The following is a 14,298-nucleotide window of genomic DNA, read 5'->3' on the forward strand; positions in this document are numbered from 1 at the left end:
GTGAGATCTTAGTTCCCTGACCAGGGATTGAGCCTACGCCCTTTGCACTGGAAGCATGGATTATAGTTATTTTTTTTAATTGGAGGCTAATTACTTTACAATAATGTGGTGGTTTTTGCCAAACATTCACATGAATGTACATGTGTACATGTGTTCCCCATCCTGAACCTCCCTCCCCATCCCATCCCTCAGGGTCATCCCAGTGCACCAGCCCTGAGCACCCTGTCTCATGCACCGAACCTGGACTGGCAATCTATTTCACATATGGTAATATACATGTTTCAATGCTGTTCTCTCAAATCATCCCACACTTGCCTTCTCCCACAGAGTCCAAAAGTCTGTTCTTTACATCTGTGTCTCTTTTGCTGTCTTGCATATAGGGTCATTGTTACCATCTTTCTAAATTCCATATATATGCATTAATATACTATATTGGTATTTTTCTTTCTGACTTATTTCACTCTGTGTAATAGGCTCCAGTTTCATCTACCTCATTAGAACTGATTCAAATGCATTCTTTTTAACAGCTGAGTAATATTCCATTGTGTATATGTACCATAGCTTTCTTAGCCATTCGTCTGCTGATGGACATCTAGGTTGCTTCCATGTCCTGGCTATTGTAAACAGTGCTGCAGTGAACACTGGGGTACACGGGTAAGCATGGATTCTTAACCACTGGGCTGCCAGGGAAGTTCTCCTCTGCTATATTCTTTCCATTATTAACTCAAGTCACTTCTCATGATAGCCTGAAAAGTAGGCATTTCTATCCTCAGAGTAGTTCAATATTTGCCGAACTGTCTCAAAACTAGTGAATGACAGCCTTGAAATTTAAACTCATTAGTGTCTTCGTCACATTAGTTCAGACTCCTGAGAAGTTTGTGGAAGCGATTTCTGAATAATTCTTCCAGATCACAGTCCTTACCCTTGTGTTTTTCACTTTTATCAATGACACGTTATATGTCAGTATCACCAAACCAGGCTAGGATTCTGAAAAACAGAAAAAGGTTTACAATTCAAAAAAGAAAAGAACCCGTGGCAAATTGGAAGAACTAGTAACTGTAAACAGAGGATAGCTAAGCAGAGATGCATGCAGGGGAATTCACATAGGGAGGAAAACAAGAATGAAAAATTAAGAGGCTGCCCGGCAGTTCTCTTTTTCTCCTGCAGCTCTGGTCATGACTTTATTATATAGACTTTGGAGAGAATCCAGAGGAATTCAACAGAAATTATTAGAAGGTTTGAGAAATCTATGATGTAAGTCTCAGAAACTGGGTTTATTTAGCCTAGAGAAGGGAGGTCTGCATAGGGACTTAATTACAGTCTTCAAGTTCAGTGAAATCATAGACATAGAGGCCTTGAGTATTTCCCAGAAGAATTGTCTTTTGACAGGCACTTTCATATATGATTGTTTTCTTGGTTTTCACCGTGCATGAGAGGATATTATATGAGTGATGATGAGCAGCTGTTCTTTGTTCACTGCAGGGAGACAAGCAAGAAAGAGCTTAAATCACCAGAGGAGTGATTTAGGGAGAACTCTGAGAACTTTTCAACTATCCTGGAAGCTGGTGGAGATTCCTTCAGTAAAGACTTTATTTTTTCAAGAGTTGTAATTTTGTGTGTACACTGCCAAAATTTAGGGAATAGATTTTAGACTGAAAGGAGGAAAAAATGTTGCATTGGCCTTTTTTCTTGGTTTAAAGGTAAACACACTTTTTTTTTTTTTTTTTAGATACTTTCTCTATGAGCTCTATAAAAGCATAAGGGCACCTGTCAAAAACAAGGCTGGATGATAGACATCTTCATGTTACAATTTTAAGCTTTAGTTCAGTTTGGTAGGCCCGCTTAAGCACCCTCTGATTGGGGCTAAGGCCCAGGGAGGTCCTGATCTTTGAGAACAAGGTGTTTAGATGCTATGAGCTGCTGTGACACTGGTCACCTGCACGGATCTCCTCATTTCTGACTGAAATGCTGTTTTCTCACTGAAAACAGATTGCAGAATACCATCTGTGCCTTTTCATTGCCTCTTTATAACTGGAGGAACATTCTTTCCTCTATTGTCTAGTCTCATCTAGGTTTTAGTGGAGGGTTGGTTTCTAATTAAAGTGACATCATAACTTTCATTATAAAGTTATGAAATGCAGGTAAATATTAATATAGGATCTCTGTTTGGATTTCCTTTCTTTCCTCCTTTCTCCCATGAATAGTGACTGAAATCCTGCTACGTACTAGGTACTGTTCTAGGCATTGGGGATACAAACCAGTCAAGACTATCTGCCTTGGAGAGGTGGATAAAAAATCACATCTATAGTGTGATAAATGGTGACACATGTCATTATATAGGACCCAAAGTTCAATTTGAAACAGATTTGTCAGGAAGACCTCACATACCTAGGCACCACGGATGTTTCTGTTGCCTATTCTGGGTCTGCCTCCTTCTTGCCCATGGTTGCCAGGACAGGAAGCAGTAGCTAGGCACCTCACTTCTGTAGAACTGCTGACCTCTGATAGAAACAGAACCTGAAAGATTTAAGTCATTTACTTGTTTTTTAAAAAAGAAGTCCATCATGTTTTAATAAACACTAATTATGTTTAAAAATAACCTCTGAAGACATTTAAAACATCCTGATGGCCATGAATATGGCCCAAATTTAGCAGTCATAAAGCAGTCTTTTTCTTTTTTCTCTGTCAGTATATTTAGAGAAATATGTCCCCTCACTTTATATCTCATTTTATGTTGTGTTTTGCAATTGTGATTTTTGCAAAGGTCATCTGGCAATGGAGTGTGAAAGGATTCAACAGCCATACTCAGAAAGCCCACATGATCACTGATGTTCAATAGCATAACCTTTATCTTACAAGCAAAGCCTTTTAAGACAAAAATAAGAATGATGTGGAATTACTGCTATAAGCATGGGAAGTAATTGAAGTATATCCTTGGCTTTTTTGTGTAGTGGTAAGTTGGGGAAGGGATGGTATTAAGAGATAAGGTATAGGTTAGAACTTGGCGATAATCACTGGTTTAAATTAATACTTTTCAGTGGATATATTTAAATAGGATGTGATTCAACTCAAAACTTTACTTTTGAGGTGTTGGATGTTAGGAGATATTTAACTGTGCTAATCCCCTGCCAGAGGAGCCTGGCAGGCTACAGTCCATGGGGTTACAAAGAGTCGGAGATGACTGAGCGAATACTACTACTACAACTAACTGTGCTAATAGTTCTTATGTTCTTTAATATAATTCCCATCCAAATGGCCTTTAAAATGAGCTAAAACCTATAGCTGTGTCAACCTCAGGATTCTTCTGTGGGTACGGAACACTTAAATTCAGAGTCTTAGCACTCAAGGATAAAAGAGATGGATATTTTTTCTATTTCATTCTCAAGCTCTGAAATAGTTAGCTGTTTTTCTTAAAATTCCCAGAATTGGTCTTCTGGTTTGTATATCCCTTCAAAGGGATATTTCAAAATCTCTGAAAGAATAACATGTTGTAATTTCATGTCCAGGTTCAGTTCAAACCCATCATCACTGCCCAAACCACCCCACAACATTCAAGGCTATTTAGAATTAGTCAGAAACTTGTCTTTCCAGGCTTTTCCCTACCTTTAAACAAATCGCCTAAGTCCAGGTAAACAGAAATTGCCTGTTTCAGAATACTGTCTTTCTTTTGACAAAATGTAGTGCCCCCCACAATGACACATCTTTACTCCTGCTTACATGGGAAGTGATGTCGCCTTTGAAACGCCCATCACTCTTTGTTTAATGTAGATATCTCACTGTGTCAGAAACAACAGTAATGAGGAAAACAATAGGAAAAAAAATCCAAAATAAATGACAGGTAAAACTTCAAGTGACTCTTGGAAATGTAAAATGGGCAGTTTTCAGTATGTTTATCTATGGAATGAATTTGATTTCGTGCTTATGAAAACCTAGATTCTGTTTTGTTGAAATTTGGTTAGTTTATGTTTCTCAGCTTCACAGATGACAGTCAAATGTTACAGACTTGTTAGATGCCAAGCCTTCTTGCTTTCTCCTAACTATCTCTTATAGGAGGTGACCCAGGGAATTTGCCTGGTCTGTGAAACTGCTTGAGGACCGTTTCAAAGGGCAGGCTCCTTTACCTCACCCTGGTCAGCTCTACGTTTTTGGTGTGATTGGGCACACAGTCTATATGCTTTTTAAAAGAATGATCCTTTTTCCTCCTAACTCTGGACTCAAATGTGAAAAATGGCAGCTTTTAAATTCATTTCAACTTTGAAGCAAGCAGCCTTTGCAGTTTTCATGTTCAATGCCTTGAGGGAAATATCTTCTTAACAGTGCAGCTTTTGTCTATTAAAATTGTTTTGGTGGGGGAGGCTTGATTTTGGGGAACAGAAGACTCTTAAGTTACATTTATGTCTGTGATTTGAGTGTCCTTCTCTCTTCCACCCAGTCATGGTGCCTGTACAGAAAGTTACTGTGCTTAGTACCACAGTCAAAACCAGGATTTGTAGATGTTCTCCTGACAGCTTAGTAGATACTTTGGAGCAGTTAAAACTGGAATATGTTAGGAATTGCATTTTATATCTTAATACAGTTCTGCGTAAGTAGGCTATATGCCCCTTCTCAGTTTACTTCCCACCTGGAAACTAAAGAAGTCAGGTTCTTTCTTATGCTGGCATTGTAAATTACCACAAACAAGAATTCAGGTGCTTGATGGTAGTGGTCTTTATATTTTTTAACTTAAAAAATATTTTATTGGGGTATAATTGTTTTACAGTGATGTTAGTTTGTGCTGAATAACGCAGTGAATCAGCCATGTGTATAGCGCAGGGAACTCAGCTTGGTACTCTGTGATGACTTAGAGGGTTGGGGGTGGGGTGGGAGGGAGTTTCAAGAGGTGGTAGTCTTTAAGCAAAATTGTTTCTAACATCTAATTACTGTCAAGTTTAAGAATGGTGTCATAGCACTTTCTCTAATATGGATGCAGATGCCCCTTAATGTTTTATTGGTTTGTAGCGGACCATCCTGTAGAGCGTGTTCTATCACGCATCTCCCGAGAGTACATATTGCGGCCAGTTTATCTTGAAAGATAACTTGAAGCATTCCTCAACATGAATTATTTTTATAGATGGTATCTTAACAAGTCTTTGAAAGTGATTGGGAGTGCCTCCTTTGGAAACTGGTTGTCCTAAAGCATTGGGGCCAGGTTCTAAGTTTCTGGAACCTCACACCCCTGTTGATGAGTATGACTGGTGACTGTTTTCTGAGAAAAATAGTCTTCCTCTGTTTATCATTGGGATAATATCCACAGGCAGCTGTTAGGTTCTCATGAGATGATGCAATCCTGCCTGTTAGCTGATGAGCAAGTTCAATATGCCCTTAATTGATTCCCATTTCTTTTTGGAGACAATTTCAAGCTCTGTGCTTCTTTGTTCTTATCAGAACTCAGTCCTGATAAATAGTATTTGTGGAATATTACTGAGGAATATGTAATTTATCCATTCTTTTAGAAATTAGATCTTTTCCTTAATTGAAGCCAGGCCACTGGAGAGCTACCTTTTGCCTCCCTAGAAAATTGCTTATACTGAGTTGTACTGTGATGCTTTGTCATTGGCCAGATTGAGAGTCATTATTAATAAGCATCCTCAGGAAAGTCATTATTGGATTCATCACAGTGCAGTGGGTAAGGAGAAGGTCCATTCAACGCACAACATTTGCTTTATGAACACTCATGAAGAAAGTTCTCGAAATTCTCAGTGTTAGGAGAGACTGAACTTCCCTTCAGCAACTGTTGCTGAGACTCCTCTAACTAATGATATTGTTGCCCTCCTCTAACTAAGCTTCTGTTAAACTTTTTGTGAACTACACTGACTTTCTCAGGTAGCACTAGTGGTAAAGAAACCACCTGCCAATACAGGAGACATAAGAGACTCGGGTTCAATTCCTGCATTGGGAAGATCCCCTGGAGGTGGGCATGGCAACCCACTCCCGTACTCTTGCCTGGAGAATCCCATGGACAGAGAAGCCTGGCGGGCTACAGTCTATAGAGTTGCAAAGAGTCAGACACAACTGAGGTGACCTAGCATACATGCATACACTGACTTTATCTTTTTAAAAAATTAGTATTACTTTGCCCTTATCCCAGTAACCCGTCTTTTTGGTGTTATAGTATATTTCTGTAAGTAGTAAAAAATGCTTTTGAAGTGAGATTGGGAATGAATGAAAAAAAATTACACATACGTGTGCTTTGATAGTACTTTGTTCCTTGATTTTGTTTTGTAGTGACCTACTCCCTTACCTAGGGCTTCCCATGTGGTATTAGGGGTGAAGAACCCTCCTGCAATACAGGAGACATAAGGGACCTGTGTTCAATCCCTGGGTCGGGAAGATCCCCTTGAGAAGGGCATGGAAACCTACTCTAGTATTCTTGCCTGGAGAATCCCGTGGATAGAGGAGCCTGGAGGACTATAGTCCATAGGGTCGTAAAGAGTCTGACAAGACTGAAGCAACTTAGCACACACACACACTTCCTTACCTGATCTGCTTACCAAATGTGACATCTTTCTGGGTAAACATTTCTTGATTATGCAGTATTAAGAACAGTTCTTTGCATTAAGGGCTCTCCATGCATATTTTGCATTAAATAAATATGAATTTATTGAAGCTAAATGCTGTTGAGTATACCAGTATGAGTAAAATATGGCCCCTACTCTTAGGAAATTTATTTACATTTTAGAGAGAGAAAATGAAGATTGTGTTAAGAGTTGTCACATGCTATAGGCATCTTGGAGAGGAAAAAATGAATTCGGATGGTGTTAGTCTAGGGATGACATTAAGTGGTCTGGAAGGATGACTGGCATTTTACCGGGGGAGACTACCTTGGGCAAGTCCATTCTTAGCACTGAAAATTGAATTTGTATGAGAAATTTATGTAATTCTTCTATGATCCAAAATTATGTTCTTTTCGCCTCAAGCTTCAAGGATTCTCCTTTAAGCTAGTGTTCTGAGATGTGGAGAATTTACTGATTCTTACTGGTATTATGATTTTTGTAGACTTCAGTCTACTCTAGTTCCAGACTTTAGACCCTTAATCTTTGTGGTTTGTCTGGATACATTAACCTTTTCCTTTCATTTTCTGATCATTTGAAAAGCTTTCTCTGTACCTTCTCAAGTTAATTAGATCTTTCTCAAGAAAACATTTCTTAAACCGTGGTTTTGTATGTGATGATTTCTGCTGCTTTTGTAATTTTGTTTGTATTTTTACTTTTCTCACAATGCATCTTATTTAGAAGATCCTGTGATTTGGGGATTGTTCTGTAGGTCAAGTATTAAAGGCCATTGGTGGTCTCTGTCCTGATGGCCTTTCCAGCATGTTTCCCTTCATTTGCTCCTCATAACATGTCATAATGTTAGCTTCTGCCTCTCCCTGGAAGGCGCTTGTTGCCTCATGCTGTCTATGCCAATTCCTTTCCATCAGTCATGATGCTTGTTCACCTGTGAACCCCCTCTCCTGACCCCTCAACATAGTCACTTCATCCCTGCAGCTTATCACTGTAGACACACAACTCCTCCAGTTCTCAGATTGCAGATAATAATTTACATTTCTACTTTGTTAGACTTGAGCTCATAGAAGGCCAGGGCTGCATTTTACTTGACTTTCTTTAATGCTTGGTAGACTGAATTTCCCTGCATTTGCCTGCCTAGCCGTAATCTTATAGTGTATGAAAAATCTCTTGAACTTTCATTGCCTCATAGAGCTTATTGTCTTGGCCGAGCTAGAAATTTCCCTCTGCACTTCTTTAAAAACATGTTAAGCAATCACTGTATTAGAAAACATCTCTGAGGAGCACTAGTTTAATATTACTTTTATCAGAAAAGTTTCCATTCATTACAACCTTTTTTTCTTCTTATCCTTAAAATAGTGGTGATTAATAGAGCATTAGGTAAATACTGTTAAATGAATTATTGTATTATTTTTTGAAATTTCTTGGGTTAAAAAAAAAAACAACTACAAGGCTGTTTAATCATATTGATTTTGGAAGACAGCAGCTATATACGGTTACCCTCAGTAACGTTAGGCAAAGCCCTGACCTGTTTGTACGCTCCCCAATACTTCTAATCTCATGTTAACCTTATTTTAAAATCTTTTTAGTGTAAAACTTGATCTGATGTTTCTCTGTCTATGGACACCCCCTTGGGATATTCAAGTAGGTTGGTCAGATGTCATGTTTCCTTATGGAAAGTGAAAGGTACTCAGTTGTGTCTGACTGTTTCCGATCAGGAAGTTAGTATTTTTCTTCCATGGTTTATGTATATGTTCCAACAACACAGGAGAAGACTCTACACATGGACATCACCAGATGGTCAAAACTGAAATCAGATTGATTATATTCTTTGCAGCCAAAAATGGAGAAGCTCTATACAGTCAGCAAAAACAAGACTGGGAGCTGACTGTGGCTCAGATCATGAACTCCTTATTACCAAATTCAGACTTAAATTGAAAAAAGTAGGGAAAACCACTAGACCATACAGGTATGACCTAAATCAAATCCCTTATGATTATACAGTGGAAGTGAGAAATAGATTTAAGGGACTAGATCTGATAGATAGAGTGGCTGATGAACTATGGACTGAAGTTCGTGACATTGTACAGGAGACAGGGATCAAGACCATCCCCATGGAAAAGAAATGCAAAAAAGCAAAATGGCTGTCTGGGGAGGCTTTGCAAATAGCTGTGAAAAGAAGAGAAGCGAAACAAAAACGAGAAAAGGAAAGATATAAACATCTGAATGCAGAGTTCCAAAGAATAGCAAGAAGAGATAAGAAAGCCTTCCTCAGCAATCAATGAAAAGAAATAGAGGAAAACAACAGAATGGGAAAGGCTAGAGATCTCTTCAAGAAAACTAGAGATACCAAGAGAACATTTCATGCAAAGATGGGCTCGATAAAGGACAGAAATGGTATGGAGCTAACAGAAGCAGAAGATATTAAGAACAGGTGGCAAGAATACACAGAAGAACTGTACAAAAAAGATCTTCACGACCAAGATAATCACGATGGTATGATCACTCACCTAGAGCCAGACATCCTGGAGTGTGAAGTCAAGTGGGCCTTAGAAAGCATCACTACGAACAAAGCTAGAGGAGGTGATGGAATTCTAGTTGAGCTATTTCACATCGTGAAAGATGATGCTGTGAAAGTGCTGCACTCAATATGCCAGCACATTTGGAAAACTCAGCAGTGGCCACAGGACTGGAAAAGGTCAGTTTTCATTCCAATCCCAAAGAAAGGCAATGCCAAAGAATGCTCAAACTACTGCACAGTTGCACTCATCTTACACACTAGTAAAGTGATGCTCAAAATTCTCCAAGACAGGCTTCAGCAATACGTGAACCGTGAACTTCCTGATGTTCAAGCTAGTTTTAGAAAAGGCAGAGGAACCAGAGATCAAATTGCCAACATCCACTGGATCATTGAAAAAGCAAGAGAGTTCCAGAAAAACATCTATTTCTGCTTTATTGACTATGCCAAAGCCTTTGTCTGGATCACAATAAACTGTGGAAAATTCTGAAAGAGATGAGAATACCATACCACCTGACCTGCCTCTTGAGAAATCTGTATGTAGGTCAGGCAGCAACAGTTAGAACTGGACATGGAACAACAGACTGGTTCCAAATAGGAAAAGGAGAACGTTGAGGCTGTATATTGTCACCCTGCTTATTTAACTTCCATGCAGAGTACATCATGAGAAACGCTGGACTGGAAGAAGCACAAGCTGGAATCAAGATTGCGGGGAGAAATATCAATAACCTCAGATATGCAGATGACACCACCCTTATGGCAGAAAGTGAAGAGGAACTAAAGAGCCTCTTGATGAAAGTGAAAGAGTAGAGTGAAAAAGTTGGCCTAAAGCTCAGCATTCAGAAAACAAAGATCATGGCATCTGGTCCCATGACTTCATGGGAAATAGATGGGGAAACAGTGGAAACAGTGTCAGACTTTATTTTTTTGGGCTCCAAAATCACTGCGGATGGTGACTGCAGCCATGAAATTAAAAGACACTTACTCCTTGGAAGAAAAGTTATGACCAACCTAGATAGCATATTGCAAAGCAGAGATATTACTTTGCCAACAAAGGTCCGTCTAGTCAAGGCTTTGGTTTTTCCAGTAGTCATGTATGGATGCAAGAGTTGGATTGTGAAGAAAGCTGAGAGCTGAAAAATTGATGCTTTTGAACTGTGGTGTTGGAGAAGACTCTTGAGAGTCCCTTGGACTGCAAGGAGATCCAACCAGTCCATTCTAAAGGAGATCAGCCCTGGGATTTCTTTGGAAGGAATGATGCTAAGGATGAAACTCCAGTACTTTGAGCACCTCATGCGAAGAGTTGACTCATTGGAAAAGACTCTGATGCTGGGAGGGATTGGGGGCAGGAGGAGAAGGGGACGAGGGAGGATGAGATGGCTGGATGGTATCATTGACTTGATGGATGTGAGTGTGAGTGAACTCCGGGAGATGGTGATGGACAGGGAGACCTGGCGTGCTGCGATTCATGGGGTTGCAAAGAGTCAGACACGACTGAGCGACTCAACTGAACTGAGGTATCTGGGTGAGAATCACATACTAACAGGAAAAATGTTTTATAATTATTTTTGTATTTTTCTTATGTATTTGTTCACTGTAAGCTGGGTGCAAATTCATTTCATATCTGGTTCTGTCTTTTGCCTTCAGTTATTTTGCAGATCAGAAGAAATTCTTAGTAAAGCTGTGGGAATTTACAGCAAGCTAGAAAGCAAGACTGTTTGCAAATTCTTTAATTCCTACATCTGGTTTCCATAAATAGTTCTTTGGTTTAATTCTCCCTGATAGTTAGATATCGAGTACTCTCCTGATATTTTCACAAGGTAGGCAATGACTCAGAGCCCTATGATGGGATTATTTTATGATGTCTTCCCTATACACTGTATAACGAAGCAAATTATTTTATTATTGTGATTACAGTATTTTCTTGCAAACATTTTGATTTTTTGAAAAGTGTCAAGAAAACTCTGAATCTATATTGCTTTATCCAGTTAATTTTGGTTGATAGGAAGTAAGCCTGGCCAGTAGGAATTATGTTAAGCTGAACTGTGGTTTGTGTGCTTTCTAATTCCTTGCTGCTCAAAGTGTATTCAGTGAACCAGGAGCATCTGTATACCTAAGATATTCAGAAATGTGCAATATTTGTTCCCTCTTTAGACCTACTTAACCATAATCTGCATTTTAACAAAATTCCAAAGTGGTTTCCATGCACAGGAGAGTTTGAGAAAAGTTCCTCTAGTGCACACGCATACACATCACACAGATTTCAAAGGTACTGAAATCTAGGTTCTTGTTACTCTTAGTGGTCTGCATACCATCACATCAGTGTCATCTGGGAGCTTGTGCTGTATTTCCATCTGGACATTCCAGTCCAATCCCTGACCAACTGAATAGGAATTTACATTTTAACAAGATCCCCTGGTGATTTCTATGAATGTTAAAATCTGAAGAGCATTGATTTAGATTGCATCATCTTCCTGAAGCTAACTTAACTTGAATTCTAGTTTTAGAATAAATGCACAGTATTATTCTTTTTTCAAAATGCCTCTTTAGTAGTCTTTGCTGGAATATGGCCAATTCTATTAGTATGCCTATTGTCTCTGCATACAAAGCTCTTCTGAGCTTCCTTACACCTTCTGACATTTGCCCTTGACTTCTCTCCAAACCCTTCAGTGGATGACTCTCCTACTCCCACTTATCTCGTGAAAATAGAAGAGAAGTATGCCACATTTTCCCCCCGCCCATTATGATTTCCAGAACATTGTTATGCAAAATGAATTAACGGTTTCTTTTATGATAACACTTCTTTGTGTATATTTCTTTATCCATTCTTATTTTCCCCAGTCTCATTCCTGATGTTTGTTCTGTTTCTGGGCTTTCCCCCTCTTTCCTCAATGGCAGCTCCTTTCTCTTTTTACTTTCTCTCAAGGCTACTTTTTGCTACTTTTCTTGTCTGTGGCATTTTCAGCTTCACTGACCTTTATTTCCTCTTCCCTCTGGCTCGCCTTAAGTCATCATCATCGCTTCCACTTTCCCACTTGTACCTCCCCAAACCTTTCCACTTTCAAGGATCTTGAATTTCCCTTACAGTTTCTTTTCTGTAAGCTGCAGCCTTCCTCTTCTCTTCATCACGTCTTGAGTTCCTTAGCCTGACCACTGCAGTGAGCAATTGTAGTGGAGCTTTCATGCGAATCTTTGAAAAGTTCTTTCTTTTTGACTTTTGCATCCTTGAATATAAAAATAAATAAAGACTGCCTCTTGCTGCCTGCTTTATCCGCTTTTGTTTTCAGGCTATTAAGCTTTGCTTGAGAGAACTGTGAAACCAAGATGATTGAGTCATATTAAATTTTGAGCTTTATAACCTCAGCTGGATGGCTTCTGCCCCACTATCTTCTTATGTATTTCCCGTGGTCCCCAATCCTGTGTATATCTTTTTAGTTTCTTAGGCAAGGTGGGAGATACTCTTTCCCTAGTGAATGATGGTAAGGCTTTATGCTTTGAGATTAAATTTGCTCGTAGGCTCCTAAATTGCTGTGCTTTTATATCATTACAATTTTTTTTTTCTAGAACAGTTAAAATAAATTTAATATATTTGGCACATTGCTCTGTTGCAGATTTTATTATGGTCTTTAGATGCAGATGGCTTTTACCTTCTTGTGGATATAAACAACAGTAACAAAGATCTGGTATCTTAATTGATCTTATTCCCTGTTAAGCTCTGTTGCTTTAAAATTGCTACACATAAGAAAGTCAAGTGGGTATTAAGTCGTCTTTCCTAGTAGCTTTAAAGGGTAAAGAAACACAATTCAGGTCTAATTTGTTCAATTATACTGAATAGCCAGCAAGGCTAACTAAATTAAAAAAATAAAAGAAACAATCTTCAGTTTATGGGCAAAAATAGCTCTAGGAATTTTGCACTCTTTGTGCAGTTAAAAAAAAAAAAAAGAAGTAACTATTTTATTAAGTTGCTGCAGTGTCCCCAGCACTGTGCCAGTAATTGTGGTGGAGCCAGAGGAAGTACAGGGTGTTTTGTTATTGTTGTTTAGTGGTTAAGTTGTGTCCAACTCTTTTGCAACCCCATGGACTGTAACCCTCAGGCTCCTCTGTCTATGTGATTTCCCAGGCAAGAATATTGGAGTGGGTTGCCATTTCCTACTCCAGGGAATCTTCCTGACCCAGGGATCAAATCCACATCACCTGCCTGGCACGTGGATTCTTTACCACTGAGCCAGCAGGGAAGCCCTATACAGGGTATTTTACCTGATGACAAAAACTTATGTTTTATATTGAAGAGAAAATGGTGATATACACGTGAACACTGTGATACAGAATGTAATGAAAGTTTGAAAGTTTAGTCACTCAGTCATGTCCGACTCTTTGCGACCCCATAGACTGTATAGCCCACCAGGCTCCTCTGCCCATGGGATTTTCCAGGCAAGAATACTGGAATGGGTTGCCATTTCCTTCTCCAGAGGCTCTTCCTGACCCAGGGGTTGAACTCAGGTCTCCCACATTGTAGGCAGATGCTTTACCATCTGAGCCACCAGGGAAGTCCTATAGAATGTTGTAGAAAACTCAAATCTGATCATGTGACTTTTCTTCTTACAAAAAGGTTAATGATGTCCTATTACCCAAAATAAAATTCAGAGACTTCCCTGGCTGTCCAAGGGTTAAGATTCTGCCTTCCAATGCAGGACATGTTGATGCAATCCCACACTGGGGAGTTAGGATCTCACATGCCTCAGTCAAAAAACCAAAACATAGAAAAACAGAAGCAATATTATAACAAAGTCAATAAAGACTTTAAAATTGGCCCACATCAAAAAGAAAGAAAGAAATAGAAAATCCTTAAAAAAACCAAAGCCAAATAATGTTGATATTCCATAGAATAGTGTACTTGATCATCAGCCACCTGGCCCTAACCTCCCTTGTAAGCCTCATCTTTCTCTACTGCATTTGTCCTGTGAGGTGCCCTACCCTCCATTCACATTGATCTGCCTCTTCATTCCAGAATATAGCATGCACTTCAGTACCTCCCTGCTTTTGGTAAGCTGCTTCTGTTTCCTTTGTTTTGCGTTCTCATCTTTCGAGACCCACCGTAAAAGCTGCTGCTTTTGCTCTGTGGAGATGTCTTGCATTTTCCCGTGGAGATTTAGTGTCTACTCTCTGTGTGCTCTTTTAGCTCCTTGCTAACTCCCATTCTGTTGTTTATCACATTATTTTTCTGATTGCCTTTTT

At 39.2% G+C, this 14,298-nt stretch overlaps 1 protein-coding gene across 5 annotated transcripts in view; it reads left to right on the forward strand.

The window, feature by feature from the left end:
• IMMP2L (inner mitochondrial membrane peptidase subunit 2) overlaps nt 1-14,298 on the forward strand; it is a 961,484-nt gene that overhangs the window by 281,578 nt on the left and 665,608 nt on the right. The window contains exon 5 of one of the 5 annotated variants that reach the window (XM_024991061.2): nt 1-14,298. This exon is cut by the window's left edge and continues 45,386 nt beyond it; it is cut by the window's right edge and continues 18,463 nt beyond it. The exons of the other annotated variants lie outside the window; for them this stretch is intronic. The gene's annotated coding sequence lies outside the window, so the exon portion shown is untranslated. 5 annotated transcript variants of the gene reach the window in all.

Source organism: Bos taurus, chromosome 4, assembly GCF_002263795.3.
Source record: "Bos taurus isolate L1 Dominette 01449 registration number 42190680 breed Hereford chromosome 4, ARS-UCD2.0, whole genome shotgun sequence".
Lineage (NCBI taxonomy): Eukaryota > Metazoa > Chordata > Mammalia > Artiodactyla > Bovidae > Bos > Bos taurus.